This window comes from Acanthochromis polyacanthus, chromosome 14 (assembly GCF_021347895.1).
Source record: "Acanthochromis polyacanthus isolate Apoly-LR-REF ecotype Palm Island chromosome 14, KAUST_Apoly_ChrSc, whole genome shotgun sequence".
In the NCBI taxonomy this organism is placed as follows: Eukaryota; Metazoa; Chordata; class Actinopteri; family Pomacentridae; genus Acanthochromis; species Acanthochromis polyacanthus.
Window position 1 is genome coordinate 25448451 of NC_067126.1, and position 6000 is coordinate 25454450.

The window sequence follows — 6000 nt, forward strand, 5'->3', positions numbered from 1 at the left end:
TTTTACAAGTTAAATAGACATTCGCAAAATATTGATTTCCAGCTAACATTATGTAACATATGAGGTCCAGGAGCAAAAATAACATTAACCAAGTAAGATAAATATTAGTGGAAGGACACGATTAAAAAATATGAATCTATCTAATTAGAGGCTTTGTAATTAATTATTCACGACTGATTAACACGGGCATAGAGGTAAAAAAAAAAAAAAAGATATATGCAGTGTTGTCTTCATTTTAAATGCCAAAAGGATTTTGCGGCTCCCGGTGTTTACTTTTCTGTGGGAAACTGGTCGAAATGGCTCTTTGAGTGTTAAAGGTTGCCGACCCCTGGCCTAGACCCTTGTGCCTTCAGAAACATGGGTCTAGCTGGCTAGGCTAGGATGTTGTGAGTCTCTCACACGATTATTTTTTGGGGTTGGAGCCTGAAAAGATTGGAACTCCAGATCTGTGCTACAATTTAAGCATATCTTCTTGTCAGGAATATAATCATGCTGAATCTTCATTTGCTGTATCAAAGATAATATCACAGTACACAAATGACAGACAGCCGGTGTAAAAAATTCTAAATTTCATTTCTGAGAGGTCAGTGAATGCATTACAGTTTACTCATCCTACAGAGTAACACTGCCTCCCATGTGCTCCAGAAGGAGAAACTTCTCGATGCATGTGCAGTAACAGGCAAGAAACTACACACCAGCTGCATCTACAACTGCTGTGAAGCCATTACGGTACCGAACTCTATGAAAGATCTAAAAATCATAAAATTGCCCACTTGTAGCTACTCTCAATCTAAACCTATAAAGTAACAAACATCAAGTATTGATGCAGTGCAAACATTTAAAAATTATACTAAACACACCAGTAGATGACTGATGAATTCTCTGAATTCAGAATTTTCCCCATCATTTTTCTCCTTTCAATAAATAAAAATGTGTACTATTCCACTCTTCATGTGTGATTTAAGGACATATATGTGAATGCCACAGATAGGTTGTTATCAGCGTGCTTCACAGTAATATGCTGGCTGCCTCAGTTTTTAAGTATTTCTTAGTATCCACCTGATTGTGGCCTCATTTCAGTTTCAGCTCTACAATATCTTTGGCAAAGGCTGATTTCATCAGCAGCTCTTTGTATTTCTTGGGCTGCAGCTCAGCATAACGGTTTTCAAGTTGTTCAAAAACCACTTCAGTTATCACTTCAGGAGGGAGAAAGTCACTAAATACAGTATAGGCAAGGATGAGGTCATTGAATTTTTTTCTGACTTACTTTGAATTTTAAAAAAGACAGTAAGACACAGTACCTCAACACAGTATGATTGTTTTTGACTTTGTTGTAATATGTGTAGGATGTCCTGTTAGTCCACTCCAGGGAGTCTATTTCTCCCACTTCTTCTTTTAGTGGACAGAATATAATTTCTTTTCATTTGTTACAAAACTTTTACTTACTTATTTCCCCAATGAACTGTGATGTTCAAAGTCAGTCTTAATATAAGTGGACTACTTTTAGAATGATGGCAGAATTCCCTTTCTGATGATTATAAGGTAAACAGAGAAGTCGACCTCTACATTCTTCAAAGATAAAGAAAAGTAATATATTGCCCAGAAAAAGTCACAACTGCTAAGACCATATCTTTATTTTCATTGCTATTTAAATGACTAAAGTTAAAAATAACTAGTAGCGATGAATTCAAGCTAGCGAGGTGGCAAACTAACAATACTAGCTAATTGCCAAATCACAAGAATACTTGCTAGATAGTGCTCTAGCAGGCAAACGGTTATTAATTTCACATAAAGTCAGCTAGTTAGCCTTATTTTTTTAAATTGCATTTCTTCTTTTTAGAAACTTTTGTAATACATGACAGTGTACATAATTTTTTTGGAAATTCAGCATTTTCAAGGCTGGAATATTCCAAATGACTGATGTAGGCCTCTTAACCCATATTTACATATTCACATATTACAAAGTAAACACTGGTTTCTATGTATATCTTTACACATTTTGTAGTGTCAAAATGTTACAATAACTTTTTTACCTTCATTTCCTCCTACCAGTAAAATTATTTCAGTGCTATTTAAAGATAAACAAGGCCACTATCATTCAAGATGACACCTTAAAAGGAAATGGATAACTTCTAAGAAATTTAACATTTACAAGGTAAGAGTACTGAAAATCGTTTATGTCAATGGGAGGGGTCTTAATTCCCTCAAAAATTCTTTCAAGATTTACAGACAAGTATTTGTTATTTTTGCTCAGACTAATGACATCCTTTGTAATTTATCTTAAAAAAATGAAGAAATAAAGCTAAAGGATATTTCCGGTTTCCTTCCACCGTCACACCTGAGAGGCAGCTTGTCGGTGTATGGAGGCCGACAGGTCATGCAAGACGTGGCAAGTTTATCTTTCTAGCAAACGGAACGTGACTTTAAACGTAATTTTATTCAGTCTGTGGCTCTACAGAGAATTTGAAGTCGCCCTAATGTGACAGTAAAGGTAGCAAAAAAATTACCTATTTTTCCTCAGCGCACAATAAATCGCGCAAGGACTATTTTCTTCTCACCTGGATAAAGTTCTACCAATGGTAAGTGCAGTTAAACATATCGGGACAGTTCCCTAATGCCTATTATATTCGGAAAGAGGAGTTCCCGGGTTGATGCTAAGTATTCTCCCCTAGACATGGTTTGAGAGACAGCAGGTCCGATTTGTGGCACTGGCAGCGAGCAGTGACACTTTTTGTGGCACCGCCCGTTTCTTTGTAAACGTTAAGAGGGGGGAGGTTAGAGGGGGGGGTGAGGGAGAGGTTGTATGTGCGCATGCTACGTTCAAAGTCGAAGGAAATTAAATCTCCTCTAATGCCTTTAACCGTAGCATCTCGTCCAAACAGCGGTAAAAGTAGCCTACTGGCTTAAAATGTGGCATCTCTACCAGACCGTGGCATTAACCGTGGCACCTCACAGTGGCATTAACCGTGGTATCCCCTAAACCAGTGGTCGGCAACTGGCGGCCCGTGGGCCAAAACTGGCCCGTCAGGAATAATATCTGGCCCGCCAGATGATTTTGAAAATTTGATTTGGCACGGAGCCAAGCCAGTCCGTTACCGCAACACGAAACTCGTGTGGTCGGCTGCTGCCGGGCATTTCCGCGTTTGCGCTACTGGTCGGACACGGTTGTCCCCATTGTCCCCATATATATATATATATATATATATGGCTGTCCCAGCCAGATTTCACTGAGCAAACAGTGTGTGCAAAACATGCGTGTGTCTCGGGAGTCATTTTTAATACATCTGTGATCAGAATTGAGACGTGTGTCCCAACCAGCAGCGATCAGCTGTAGAAGCTCCGCTGCTCGCGGTATCGCCCCCCCCCCCCCGCTGGCGGAATCGGAGCGCACCCCCTCGCAGGTTGGCCCGCTGTTCGATTGTTTACAAACATTTTGTCCCGAAGCCACATCTACTTGCCGACCCCTGCCCTAAACAGTGACATTAACCGTGGCACCTCTGCTGGCATCTCCAGAGGCCACTGGAAATGCCGCTGCGGCAGTGGCATCTCGCATTAACCGTGGCACGGCGGCGGTGCCACAAAAAGTGTCACTGCACAGTGCCACAAAAAGTGTCACTGCTTGCTGACAGTGCCACAAAAAGTGTCACTGCTAGCTGCCAGTGCCACAAATCGGTCTTGCCCCTACTGCATGGTTTAGTCAGCTAGCTGCAAGGTAGTTAATTGTGCGTTTTATTTTTAGTAGTTGCTTTCTTTTGCCTAATTTGTGTTGTTTATGTGCCTAATTAGTCGACTGCAATTTATTGTTTGGCGTCGAAAAACACGGCTCATTATTAATTATCAATTAGGTGCAGGTGTGTCAGAACTCATTCACTCAGTGGGAAACTAAAGTGGAGGACAACCGAACCTTTGTTGTAATATAAATTTTTCCACCTGGTAAGAGTCAAATGGTGCCATGAAAACCCTTTCAATTAACTAATTTTAACATACTTTATGTAACCTGTGTGCCCATATCTGCCTTACTTGTTTCTTTCATTTGCCTAATTAGCCCAGTGTAATTTATTGTTGGTGTGTTTGGTGTCAAAAAACGCAGGTGTAATTGATATCATTAGCAATTAGCTGCAGGTGTGTCATCTTGTTGTGCTCTGACTTACTAATTGGGACACTGAAATGGAAGAGAAATAAGATTTTTTTGTAATAATAGGCTTTTTCATTTGTGAAGAGTCAAACAGTGTCGTGAAAACCTTTTCAAGGTAAATGATTTTAATTTAAATTGTGTAACCTGTATGTTATACAAAATAATTACAGCATGTAAGCAGCTCATTATGTTTAAAATAGGAAAATACATTTGGATGACTAGTGAAAATGATTTTTTTTTAAGTGAATGAGTAAAGGGACATGCTATGTGAATAAAACCATAGTGTTATTTCATTCCAATAGCAATTCCCTAAAATTACATTATAAAATAAAGGCTATATGTGTTTGGTGAATGTATGAGTGTACCCTATCTGGTACTGCTCATTTTCATCTGCCACTGCCTGATTGACAGATTGCCAGTAACAGGATTTGTGATCTCATGTTTTTATGTTCATTCGTTATGTTGAAGCAGTTGGTTAAGTAGCAGGGGGAAAATTATAACAACGTTCTAGTGTACTCATTCACAGGCTAGTTAACAATTATGTACTTGGTTTAATTGAATCAGAAAATTAACAGACTGCACATTGAACTTTATGTAGTGTAGCGGCGAAACCACTCCATAGATGGAGCAGAGGAACAAGGAGGTATAGCTGCACAGATGCTTATGAGTAACCGCTGACAGTTGCTGGAGAGCAGAAGGGCCAAGCAGCCATGCAGCCAAGTGAAGCCTTTATAATGTGGGGCTTGGAAAGCTTCTTGATTTATGCAGTTGGGTAGATGGTCCAAATGTATCCTCCTGCAATATTTATTAGACATGCACACCATCACTCTGCATTCTGAATGCAATACTGGTGGGTGGACAGAACACTATGCATAACATTGCATAATGCAAGGCTGTCACATACTAATGGAGGATGGCAGTGTGATTATTTGCATCATTTCCATAAGATCATAATTTTGCACATTCTGTACATCTAAGATTAAAGCATCTGAGAAACACCCTGTCCTGCGGGTGGAGTATTTGCTTCTGCTGTGCTGGCAGCAGCTGTCAGACAGCTCCTGCATTAAAATAGACTTATGTATATTGATGTCTTGTCAAAGTATAGTTATGTTCACTAACACATCAGCTTCCCTTCCTCTGAGCGAGCTGGTTACTCATCTAGAATGGACCACACATTGTGCAGACAGAATAATATGTTCGGAACAGTTGCCTACCAGTAGTAGTGTGCGATGCTACTTCTTTTTGTTGTTGAATATGCCATTATGTGTAAAATAATTTGACGACAAACACAGGAACTTCTACTTGCAAGCCTTTTTAGCTAATTATAAACAAAGCTATAGCTCTAACTCTATTATTTAATGTTTTCGAGAGGAAAAGATTTAAAACGATAACAAACTTACAGTTGATGGTTGTTTCACTACACACACTAGCCAGATTTGCTAGCATTGCGGTAATTTCTGAAATGAGCTTTCCTGCTGTAACTAACAAAGCCATATGAACTAAACTACTTCGATTTTTATATATGTACATATATCTGTCGTGCAGAAACTTTGGTTGTACAAAAACAACAGTACAACCGTATTTCCTACAGATGCAAAGTAAACGCTGCTGAGATTATGCTATTTAGGTCGTAGCTACAATAAATAAATGAAATTGTTTAAATTACTTTGATATTTACTACTTGGAAAACGTTTTTACACACATCTCCAGAGGTTCAGGATCCAGTTGAGCTATACATCAATTTCTCAGAGTGTGGCTGAGGCAAAGGGCAGTGCAATTACAGGTAGGAACACAATTTCCTTTTTTTAAAAAATTGATATGAACACCTGTTTGCTAAGCTGGGACTCCTGTTTAAAATTGCTCTT